Source organism: Equus przewalskii, chromosome 16 (assembly GCF_037783145.1).
Source record: "Equus przewalskii isolate Varuska chromosome 16, EquPr2, whole genome shotgun sequence".
In the NCBI taxonomy this organism is placed as follows: domain Eukaryota; kingdom Metazoa; phylum Chordata; class Mammalia; order Perissodactyla; family Equidae; genus Equus; species Equus przewalskii.
The window spans coordinates 26,807,930-26,820,873 of record NC_091846.1 but is presented as its reverse complement, the minus strand read 5'-3'; the positions used below and the strand labels follow the sequence as shown (position 1 = coordinate 26,820,873).

At 39.1% G+C, this 12,944-nt stretch overlaps 1 protein-coding gene across 32 annotated transcripts in view; it reads right to left on the bottom strand.

Moving 5' to 3' along the window:
- Positions 1-12,944, bottom strand: part of ENOX1 (ecto-NOX disulfide-thiol exchanger 1) — a 536,764-nt gene that overhangs the window by 321,554 nt on the left and 202,266 nt on the right. For 3 of the 32 annotated variants that reach the window (XM_070578351.1, XM_070578354.1, XM_070578369.1), the window contains exon 3: positions 8,319-8,425. The exons of the other annotated variants lie outside the window; for them this stretch is intronic. The gene's annotated coding sequence lies outside the window, so the exon portion shown is untranslated. The remainder of the gene's footprint in view (positions 1-8,318; positions 8,426-12,944) is intronic. 32 annotated transcript variants of the gene reach the window in all.

The following is a 12,944-nucleotide window of genomic DNA, read 5'->3' as shown; positions in this document are numbered from 1 at the left end:
GCCTGGGCTGTGGGCCCCCAGTCACCGTGAAAGGTCACTGTGAAAGGTCAACTGGGGATGCTAAGGTTTCTGAGAACCTGCTTCTCTTCCTGCTTTTCTGCCAGGTGGCAGGATTACAAATTTCATAAAGCAAAGCCAAAGGTCACACGTGAAAAAATGGCAAGAAACTTTCAGGGACTTGTTGACTTTTGAAAATTGATGTCCATGCTGTGTACCAGTGTGCATGTTCCCCCGGGTAGGGGGAAAGGGCGATTGTTGTTTGTGCCTGAAAGATGTTTCAGAGGAAGGTGTCTCCTTCAAGCAAATAATACATATCTAATTGTTAGCAACCACTGTCCTCTCTCCTCCTTTACCCAATAAAACCAGCCACCTTGTCTCAGCTACAGGGACCTCTAATAGGTGTGGAGTGGCAGAGATGAGGGAGGGGGTGCTATTTCAATAGGTCAAAGTTTCCCCCATAATGGCAAGGGACAATAGAACTATTTGTTTATGTTTGATACATATATAATAATGAATCAGCTTTCTAACAGGTCTAGAAAATTCGAATGTTGACTGTTAATTGAGCCGCTATATTGCCAGATGATATTTAAGTGCTGGGAGTTGTAATAAAGTCCCCACCCTTACAGAACATTTATTCTAGCAGGAAGAGACAGAAAATAGACAAGCTAAAAAATCCTTTCAAATAGTGATAAGTGATATGAAAAAGGTAAAACATGGTTTTTGGATAGAGTGACTGGATATGGAATGGAGGTAATTTTAGGCAGGTTTAGAGAAGGGCTCTCAGAGGAGCTGGCATTCAAGCTGAAAGTTGAAGGATCAGAAGCTGCTGCCAAGCTCTGGTTCTGGTCAAGAGCATCCTAGGTAGAAGATGCAAATACCCTGTGGATGTGGAGGATAAGCTCAGCCTGTATACCCAGACCCTTGTAAACAATGGGCAAGTGGCATGAGAAGAGGTCACCGGAGTAAGAGGGCCAGATCCCACAGGGGCTTGTGGATGGTAGGAAAGAGTTCCTACATCACTCTAATAGCAAAGAGAAACCATTAGAAGGGACCTACATCAAAATAAATATCCTTTGCCACTTCACTGCATGTCTCCAGCTCACCACCTTCTAAGGTTCCATGCCTTCCAGGACTCTGCAGATGTCAAGAGCACAGAGATGCATTCCCCACACCCCCAATTTCTGCGTTTCCACTACTTGTGATTCAATCAAGATGCAACTTTGATGATAAATTGTTTACGTCTAAATAAATGTACCATTCAAGAAAAGACCTTTCAGCTGCCCTGACACTCTCACTTACCATTCTTGTATTCATAGTGACTGGAATTGCAAGAAACAGAAACCAGACGATAATCAAAACATAAATTATCCTTCTCACAACATCCCTGGGATTGACTTTCCAAGTCCCGACGTCCGATTGGAATTCTTGGAAGTGAGTGCCTTCTGTGAAGTTCTCTCTCTCAGACACGGATAAGGCAGGCTGGACCAAACTGCTTTCCTTCCCATACGTGTTGTCAACATCTCCCTTTGGACCAATCAAGGATTACTGTTTCAACAAGGCATGCAAGCGCACCATTTGTTAAGCTGGCTCAGCCCACCATTCAGTCATGGGAGAGGCAGGCCTGGCCAGTCCTCTTGCTCTGAACTGGGCCACAGTTAACAACTCCAAGAACTCCACTCTAAGTTCACAGACCAACAGGGAAATAAGACTCTTTAGGGAAGTCCGAATTTTGTTTCCATGAAGAAAAATTTCCCTAATACAATCAACCACTTTTGTCAAATTAATGTTCTTAAGTCCATATCTGCTGTGGTTTCCTTAAATGAAAACAAACCAGAGACTAAAGTAAGGAAATGAAATGGATTCCAACAGCCAGAGAGCCCATAGAAGAACACATTAACTTAATTCGTACTGCCAGATAAATGACAAGATATGTGCATAAGGGAAGCAACGTTCTTAAAAATTCATTAATGATGTGTGAAGATAAAAGTTATCTTTGATTGAAAAGGTAACTGATAAAGACATCGAAGAGGAAAAAGATCTGAAAGTGCACTTGCTAAATAATCACCAGACAAGACAAATATAGGTGGAATTTGGGTTTGTTTCAGTCTCGTATGTCCGAAGGGAATGCTTTGATTTTGAAATACTGGTGAGGAAACAACTTGGGAAATTTTACTATCGGAAATGAGTAGTTTGATTTCATGATGGGTGATCAGATATTATAAAACCATGTTTTGCCCAAATACATCCGCCTATCTTCAGATGGCTCACAAAACCTGCAGTGAGACTCAACACAAAGTCATCTTCTCAGAAGCTCCTCTGGAAAGCGGGACTCTCTGACGCCGAGATGTCGCCGCAAACCCCAGAGGACAGAGAGGTCTGAGACCCCAAATGCGGTCGGGCAGGGCAGGTGCAGACTCTAAACAGGTGTTCAGGTTTGACTTTCCCACTGCCAGGGGCATCCATTTCCAGAAACCTAAGTCCTCTCTGCCAAGAGAGTGGCTAGAGAATATAAAAAACAATATAAAATTTTATATAAAATTAATGACTTTCTATGTCTAAAATTTGGTGAAAGTCTTTTCTTTTGAGTATAGTTGGTATAAAATGCTGTTCTGAAATAAGACAATAGTTTTAGAACTGAGCTTACATTTCTGATTATCTGAACACATTAAAAGAGGAAATAAGTCTCCCTTTCGGAAGGAACAGACTTATTTGGAAACTGCCACAGTTTCTTTTTTAAGTCAAAGGTAATAAAATTTCTTAAAAGCAAAGCAATTTTTTAAAAAAAATCAAAACATTTAATTAGAACTATTCCGGTTTCAAATGACAGAAACCCAATTCAACGTAGCTAATGTAAAAAGGGGAGTTTGTTGACACACTTAACCGAAAAGTCCAAGGGATAATGAATTAAGGTACGGCTAGATCTAGGTGCTTAAATTGTCAGAAACTTTCTCCATCTCTTAATTCTGCTGCCCTCTGCGTTGGATTTATTTTTAAGCAGGTTATCCTTAACAGAGGCAAAATGACTATCAGAAATTCAAGATTTATGTTGTATCATATAACAACCTAAATTTAAAACAAAACAAAACTTCTTCCACAAGTGCAACAAATGTTTTAGGATTGGGTCTCATGAACCTGGCTTGGTTCACAGGTCATCTCTGTAGTCTGCAGGGTAAGGGAGTAATACTCTGAATGGCTGATTGACCAGCCCTGGGGGCCTACTCTCCCACCATGCAACTAGTGCAACTGGGGTGCAACTAGCACCATGTGAACACCACAGGAGAAGAAGAGATCTATTCTCAAAGAAAAACTTGAGGTGCTGTTACCAGGCAAGAAATGCACGATGCTATACAACACCAACAGATATTTACTATATAATGTCTATACTGTTCCCTCCACTTACTTGTTTCCTCCTCTTTTCTTCAAAATCCTATCAGAACTGAGTTTACATACTATCCAGCTATTCCACTTCTGGGTATTTATCCAAAGAACACGAAAACACTAATTCAAAAAGATACATGCACCCCTATGTTCACTGCAGCATTATTCATAATAGCCAAGACATGGAAGCAACCTAAGAGTGCACCAATGGATGAATGGATAAAGAAGATGTGGTTTATATATACACAATGAACTACTACTCAGCCATAAAAAGATGAAATCTTGCTATTTTTGACAAAATGGATGGACCTTAAGTCTATTATGCTAAGTGAAATAAGTCAGACGGAGAAAGACAAATAGTGTATGATTTCACTCATATGTGGAAGATAAACAAACAAACACATAGATACAGAGGACAGATTGGTGACTATCAGAGAGGAAGAGGGTGAGGGGAGAGCAAAGAGGTAAAGGGGCACACATGTATGGTGAAGAATGGCAACTAGACTTTTGGTGGTGAACACGATGTAGGTGAATATTATTTTGACAGAAGTCAAAATATAATGAGGTACACATGAAATTTATATAATGTTATAAACCAATGTAACCTCAATAAAAACAAAACAAAACTGAGTTCAGATATTCCCTCCAGCAAAAGCTCTCCCCATATTCTACTGAATTACTCACTTTAAAATCGTTAATTAAAAAAAAACAACAACAACAATCTCTCTCCAGACTCCTATCCTTTGGTTCAGGGGCCCTTTCTGGTCTTCCCACAGACACTTGTGCTCCCCTTTGTTGTTGAATTTACTACACTTTTTGAAGCTCTCTGTTTAGTTGTTCATCTTATATATAACACATTCCCAAAAGGCTTTTTATCCTTGACATCTAGGACAATCCTTGGCACAAAATAGCAAATATTTATGGAATTAGACCACTGTTGACAGAGATGGTTCTTACGTCTCACAGTATAGCAGTCAGTCCGCTGTAATATCAGTCATACCGAATTTATTCTGAAATAACAATGAAATAGTCTCTAGAAAAGCTTTCATCTTTAATGTCTCTATCTTGTAAATGGAAATTGGAAAATTCAGTAACAGAGATGCATTTTTACCTAGTCGCTAAAGCCTAAACTCAGACAACAATAGTAAAACATTAACCACTAAAGTATTTTAAAATAATCCATTAGGAAGTGCTAGTCCCTCTATTCAACCCCAAACCTAGTAAAATCACTTTAATTCATCTCTAACTCCATTTATATTTTCAGTTCATAGTCTGACTTCACAAAAATAGAAGTTTTGTGTTTCACTATGATCAAAGATACTTCATGTAAAAATAGCCTATGGAACAGCAACGCGTGCCTTTTCAGATGATGTTATTTTTAACACTGCTTAAATTCACCATTACTTGAAATACTAACTGCATAAGTACATTCTAGAGGATGTTCCTCTGCACCTTGAAAATGTATGCACTCTCTGAGCCTAATTCTCATATGTCTCCTCCTCAGTATCTGATGAAAATGAGGACTATCTCACAATAACCCAGCTCTAACAGCTCAGGTTTCAGAACCATCCACTTCAAGTTGAACTCTTGAGATCAAGGACGTAATGCTGTACTGAATCCCACATGCAGCTCCTATTGGTCCAGAAAAGACTGATACCAAGATACTAGAAGCAAGGAGAAGGGAAACTGATATTAACTCTAGAAGGTATGGTGTTGGGTATCTCACACACACGTGGAGTCCCACGATATGCAAGTTTTCATACAACATGGCATCTTTCTCCAGCGCTCATCACTGGCAATCTGGTCCACGCTGCAGGGACAGTGTGTTGTGCAGGACTTCCCAAGAGATGGTACAAGTAGGCAGAGAACCACGTTTACTGTTCTTCATGAGAAATTTAGGGTATCTGAAGAGTAGCGTCGCCTACACATCTCTCTCATCCTGTACCTGACTGCAGATAAAAGATATCTAACCCCTGCTTGAAATAAGATGCAACGCCACTGCTCAGAGACCCAGCCAGGCAGCACAAAAACCCCGAGAGGCATAAATTATTACTGGCCCTGTTTACACATGAGAAAAATGGAGGCTCAGGGAGGTTAAGTAACTTTCCCACTGTAACGTGCTCCAAAACACCAATTCTCCTCCTCCTTACAAAGACTCTGAGAGCTATCTTTAGGATACTTGTACATAGCAAAAGAGTTGCACTTTGTATTATATTAGAACGGAAGAGTTAACCGTCTTGGTCTGATAAACCTTCGAGATATTACAACAGCAATTTAAATCACCATTTTATGCTAATAAGACAAGGGTTTCATATCACCAAATATGTCTCTTAATCGTTTAAAAGTCTAGATCATAAACAACCCATATTTAGAGAGTAAATCCCTAGGGTAATCGTGTCTTATCCCAGCAAAATCCTTCAAACATTCTAATAACCCAAGAGACTTGTTTTTTTTGAGAATGTTCAGATAACTTAAAAAGACACACAATCCTAAATTTAATTTCACTTGGCTTTTAAAAATAAAATCAAAATTGGAGATGCTATCTCTTCAAGAAATGCTTTCTCAAATCCTCTTCCAAGTATAACACACCTAACACAGAACATAGCTGACATCTGTCCATGGAGAGGCCTCGAAATGGAACAATTAAATCGAGTTTGGGGGGTTATTTGTCTTCTAAAAGTTACATGACATATTTATGCTCCAGGGAGCTACGGACCTTTTAAAGCCACAAAGCATTTTTATATACCAAAAACATTTTTTAATCATAAAAGATACTTTACAATTTAGTCAAATTTGATAGTCATAGCTTTAATAAGCTGCAATAGTTGATGACTGCATTTGATAACAGGATGACTGCAAAGCTAAAGAACATTTGGTATCTTCACACCACTTAAATTGCACCTTGGCCAGCCAGGTAGCACAGTGGTTAAGTTCACATGTTCCGCTTCAGCCTCCTGGGGTTCGCTGGTTCAGATCCTGGGTACAGACTTACACACCATTCATCAAGCCACGCTGTGGCAGGCGTCCCACATATAAAATAGAGGAAGATGAACATGGATGTTAGCACAGGGCCAATCTTCCTCAGTGAAAAAAAGAGGAGGATTGGAGTGAATGTTAGCTCAGGGCTAATTGTCCTCAAAAAAAAAAAAGGTTAAATTGCACCTAATATCATGATGGCACAACTGCCCACAAAGCTGTTCTAGGCTCCTGGGGGCTACCTGACAGCTCTTTCCTTCCACGGCTACACTCGGGCCAGGGCAGGAGAGGATGGGCCCAGCACAACTGTGCGTGGGCATCAAATCAGATACGATGAGACTGTTTTTACTGAACATGTATACAGTAAGCTTAGTGTGTTTAAATTCTCTTCACAAATACTTAAATACCACCCCCCTTGCTTCTTCAGTTTAGAAGACATTTGTTCTCTAAGGAGCTGGGCTTTGTTCTTAGCCTGCCCCAGTCTCCACCTGACGCCTTGGTGCCTGAGCCATCTCCAACCTCTGCCAGGAAGGAGCAGGGACCTTTAGCCCAGCCACCCTGAGAGATTTTTTGACATTTTCCCAACCCTCTTGGAGGGTTCTAGCTTAGGAAAGAAAATGCTTAAAAAGAAAATGCTCAAGTATTTATTGACAGCCTCAACCTCACCACGGGAGACGTTCTCTGATGTCATGAAAGGGGCATGCCAGGGAGGCCACATGCCGATTGGTTTTTGAAATTCCTAGAAGCCACAGAAAAGGGCTCACCTCTGCTCTAGGAGGTAAACACCACATCATAATTTATTAACCTGGAGGCTTTTAGCTAACAAATGCGCCTTTACTATATTCCCAGAATGCTCCTCCTTTCCCTTTCATTCTGTATCTTTTTTCCTCCCTTTTTCTTTCTCATTTACACAGAATTTTAGGGTCAGAAGAGACCTCGAAGGTTAAATAATTCAACTCTTCTGGCTATACCTTCTCCTTCCTTTGTTTCTCACTGCATTTCCATGCCCCAGCTTGCTTCCTCTCATCTCCGTAACTGTTTTTCCTCCTTCCACTTCCTCTGAAGTTGCTGCTGCCTAGAGGGTAGGCACAGGTTGGATCACGGCCTCTCCTGGGTATAAACAGTAGAGTCAAGACAAGCCTGATGTAGGGTTTAGCCTATATCATAATTTAAGGTCCAGGACCAACTCACTCAAAAGAATCTACCCAAGCTCATCGTCCTTTATCTGTCTTAACTCATGAAGGTAAGACTAGGAGCTCAGTTATCTGTTAAACTAATGAATGAATAAATTATTGTTGACCCAAATAAAGAGCATATTTGGAGACTGCCATTCTCCTTTAAAATTGAAACATACCCATAGGAGAATTAAGAAAGGAACTTCACTGGTCACAGACACCTTATTATGAATTAGTTTAATGATATTATTTTTTCCTAATTTAGCCAGCCATAATAAGAGAAAAAAATGGGAGTTTGTAATGACACGGAGGAGGAGAAGGTAATTTTGGAGCCCGGGATATTTTGTAGGTGGGCAGGTGTTGGGGCTGAGGGTTGAGAGGTCCTGAAACAAAATGGGAACTTTGGGCAGTGAGATGTAACATAAGGACACCACGGGCACCTGAAGACAGGTGAGAGGGGGCACCAGGAGGTGGGAAAGGTACATAGAAATGAAAGATGGCAACAAAGTTGAACATGAATATTACTATTTGGTTTAGGATTAGAGAGCTGTAGTTACAACATCTATATACTGAATCAGGGAAACCTGCCTTGAGTGTTCTAAGAAGTCATGGCAGAAGTTAATAGCAAATGTAGGATCACCACCATTCACACCCATTTTAATTTTCAAAACAAAACAAACAAAAAGAAAAGAATGCTACCCCATAAGACAGACTGAACTTGACACTTGGCTGCCCTGATGACAAGGTGTGAAGAGAAAGTTCACACTTCACTGTGGTCAAAGCACTCACCAAGTCCTTCAAACCGGCTCACTAAAATTTATCTGCCTCCTTCCTTTGTGATGTCCTTTGTATGATTCAGTTTTGCTTCAGTTTGTGGTTTTGCAAATTGTTAGTTCCTGCAGATAATGGCAAGGAGAGGGATTAGAGGAAGTAAAGGAAAAGAACAAACAGAAAGGACGGCATAAACCAGGCACACAGCGATGTTTACTGAAGGCTCACATATTGAAGCACTCACTTGCCGTTGTTGTTGTTGTTTCCATTCCAGGCCTAGAATACTGTGAGAAAGCACAAAGTATCATTCCGAGTGCACTAACGCTACTTGGGAAAATATAAATAATTACAGGTGGCTCCTGGATAAGGAGACATTCCTTGTTATTTCCAAAGAGATTCCTTAATCTCCACCGGAGATTCCAAAGAGATTTTCCATCCCTTCCAAAATGTATATGGGATGCAAAAAGGCAGGTGTACATGAGGATCCAGCCACACGTCTAATCAGAAGGCATAAGGCAGGCAAAAACAGGAAGCAACATTACTAACTTAACAGAAGTTTGGGCTGCAATCCTATTTCTGCCTCCATTTATCTCTAAAGGAATTCATCACTGGTCCTTAGGTAATGTAAATGATAAAAAAAAAAGGTCACACCAAAAAACTGTCAGAATTAATAAAAAAATTCAGTAAAGTTATAGGATACAAAATTAACATACAAATATCAGTTGCATTTCTGCAATTACTAACTACACTAACAACAAATTATCTGAAAAAGAAATATAGAAAGCAGTCCCATTTACAATAGGATAAAAATAATAAAATACTTAGGAATAAATTTAACCAAGGAGTGAAAGATCTATATGTTGAAAATTACAGGATATTGATGAAGAAAACTGAAGAAGATACAAATAAATGGAAAGAAATCCCAAGTTCATGGATTGGAATACTTAATATTGTAAAGATGTCAATACTACCCAAAGTGATTTACAGATTTAACGCAATCCCTATTAAAATTCCAATGGCATTTTTTGCAGAAATGGAAAAATTCATCCTAAAATTCATAGGGCCCTCTGAATAATCAAAACAATCTTGAAAAAGAACAAAGGTAGAAGTCTCACACTTCCTGATTTCAAAACTTATTGTAAAGCTACAGTAATCAAAATAGCACGGTACTAGCATAAAGGCAGACATATAGACCCATAGCATAGAATAGAGAGCCCAGAAATAAACCCCTGCATATATGGTCAAATGATTTTCGACAAGGTATTTAGACCAAACAATGGGGAAAGGACAGTCTCTTCAACTAATGGTCCTGGGAAAACTGGATATTCATATGCAAAAGAATGAAACTGGACCCCATCTTACATCACTCACAAAAATTAATTAGAAATGAATTAGATTGAAGATGACTAGATTGAAGACGAATTAGAAATTAATTAGAGTGAAGACTTAAATCTAACACCCCAAACTATAAAACTACTAGGTGAAAACAGAGGGGGAAAAAAGCTCCTTGTCATTGGTCTTGGCAATTGTTTTTTAGATACGACACAAAAGCACAAGCAACAAAAGCAGAAGTAAACAAGTGGGACTACATCAAACTAAAAAGCTTCTACACAACAAATGAAACAATCAGCAAAATAAAAAGCAACCTACAGAATGGGAGAAAATACATGCAAACCATCTAACTGATAAGGGGTTAATATCCATACTGTTACTGGCTCTTAGTTAATATCAGCCCTGATACTGGTTCTCCTACAGTGGACCCAGCATATATGGGTTAAAACTAAAGGCACACACTCCCAAGTTCCCTGGTTCTTTAGTTACATCATATGTAAACATTTGTTTCTTTAACCTCTGACTCCCTGAGCTTCAAAACCAAATAGAAGTTACAAATTATTAAAGTCCAGATGGCCTCATGCTGGGCTCCCTCTAAAGTTGCGGCTAATCACAGGACCTTGAAGTTCTTTTACAGAGAAACTAATGTCCAGAGAACATCAAGAAACTGAAGCTTTCCGGGCCTACCTCCTCGGCTTCCTGACGTCAGTCTACCATCTACCATGAAAATAAACAGCCAAGGACACTCATCTGAGAAATCCTTTGTCTCCTCTGCTGGAAGTAGCCTCAGACACAGTCTGATGGGAAAATGCTGACCAAGAGGGCCACAACCCCCCTTCTCTACCTAATCTTAACGGGGAGCTAGCAATTCTTGAGGCACTAGCCCTTGCTTTGCTCGCTCTGCCTGGCAAAGTAAAGCTTTCCTTTTTCACCCAAGACTCTGTTCTCATTATTTGGATTGGCATCAGGATCAGAGACCAAACTTTCAGTAACAATACTATATGAGGAACTCATATAACTCAAAAGCAAAACAAACAATCTGATTAAAATGAGCAGGGGACTTGAATAGACATTTTTCCAAAGATGACATACGGATGGCCAACAGGTACATGAAAAGGTACTCAACATCACTAATCATCAAGGAAACGCAAATCAAAACCACAATGAGATATCACCTCATATCTGTTAAAATCACAATTATCACAAAGAAATAACAAGTGTTGGCAAGGAAGTAGAGAAAAGGAAATCCTGGTACACTCTTGGTGGGAATGTAAATTGATGTAGCCACTATGGAAAACAGTATGGAGGTGCCTCCAAAAGTTAAAAATAGAACTACCATATGATCCAGCAATCCCACTTCTGGGTATATATCTGAAGGAAATGAAATCTCTATCTCAAAGAGACATCTGTACCCCATGTTCACTGCAACATTATTCACAATAGCCAAGGCATGGAAACAAGCTAAGTGTCCGTCTATAAATGAATAGATAAAGAAAAAGTGGTGTATGTGTGTGTATATATATATATATACATATTCAGCCATAAAAAAAAGAAATCCTGCCTTTTGTGACAACATGAAAGGACTTTGAGGGTATTATGCTAAGTAAAATAAGTCAGACAGAGAAAGACAAATACTGTATGTTCTCACTTATATGTGGAATTTTAAAAAGTTGAATTCATAGAATTAGAGAATAGAATGGTGGTTGCCAGGGAGTGGCATATGGAAGAAATGGAGAGATGCTAGGTCAAAGTCTATAAGCTTCCAGCTATAAGTTGAGTAAGTTCTGGGATCTAATGTACAGCATGATGACTCCAGCTAACAATACCGTATTATATACTTGAAAGCTGTTAAGAGAGTAGATATTCAATATTATCACCACCAAAACAATTTGGAAATTATGTAGGAGATAGAGGTGTTAACTAATCTTATTGTGGTAATCATTTCACAATATATGTGTGCATCAAATGATCATATTATATACTTTAAACTTACATATATTATATGTCAATAATATTTCAATAAACCTGGGGGGAAGGGGAGAAAAAAGAATTACATATCTATAATGCTATACAATTTACGAAGTAATTGGACATTCATTGTCTCCTTGGATTTTTATAATTTTTTTGTATCGCTAGTTCCAAAATGATGAAATGGGTGCCCAGAGCATGTGCATGACCACTACAAGGACAACACATCTGGTTACAAAGCCAGGAACCAAACCTGGTCTTCTGACTTCCAGCCCAATACACTTTCTGTTACATCAGTGATGTTCTTATTTTCAAAATTGGGCTAATTATACCCTGGCAATAATTAAAACATCTAAGACATTTTGAAAACACAAAGTAGCTTTATATACAAGAAAATGATACTTGCATTTTTATCATGTCTTTCTACCCAAGAGCTCAAGTGTTAAATGATATATTCCTGTCCGTACATACCTTGAGATACTAATGCTAAAAAATGAATCTAAAATAACTCACAACCCATTAATATCCCAAAGCTTTTGTAAGTGAAAAGAAGTTAGGTCAAGGAGAGAAGGTATGGAGGAAAAATGCTATTAGTACAACATTTCCTTTGCTGTGTACTAATCATCACACAAAAGACAAGTGCCATCAGTAGCATATGTGTCCTCAACCACTGGCGTCCTCATCCCTTGCTTTTTTCTTTTTACCTAACTTTGCTAATTTCACGGTACTGTACAATACTTCTTTGTATTATTTAAAGTACTCTATTTCGACATGTTGACTTCACTAATTAGTCTATAAATACTTGACTTTTACCCACTGCTTTGGTAAGTGAGATAATTGCAGAGGAAAGGCCAAAGCATTTACGGTCAATCAGATGACGAGAAAGGGAATATGGTCTTTCAGCTGAGTAAAATGTAAAACACTGCATGGCAAAGCAGAAGCTATTAGCAGGATCAATATTCCTCCTAGTACCTTAATAAGTCATTATATCAGAGCCCTGACACTGGATGGAGAAAACCTCAGTCTACCTATACGGAAGCTTCCAAACTGGAAAATAAGATTCCATTCAAATTACAAAGACGTAACTGGTGTACAAAGGAAATGACAATTATAAAACCAGCCTCCAAATTCTGGATGTGTTAAGAGTTTCTGAATCACTAGTGCGGGAAAAAAGCAGAAGACAAAGAACACTGCTGCTCTCTGGGCTGCACATTTATAATTCGCAACTGGTAAATATGTATGAATGTGCTCCACTGCAGTTAGGGATGACAGACTGCTCTATAGAGATAGCACAGAGCAGAGAAATCAAAGTGCAGCAAGGGTCAGCGCTTACAACCTACCTCC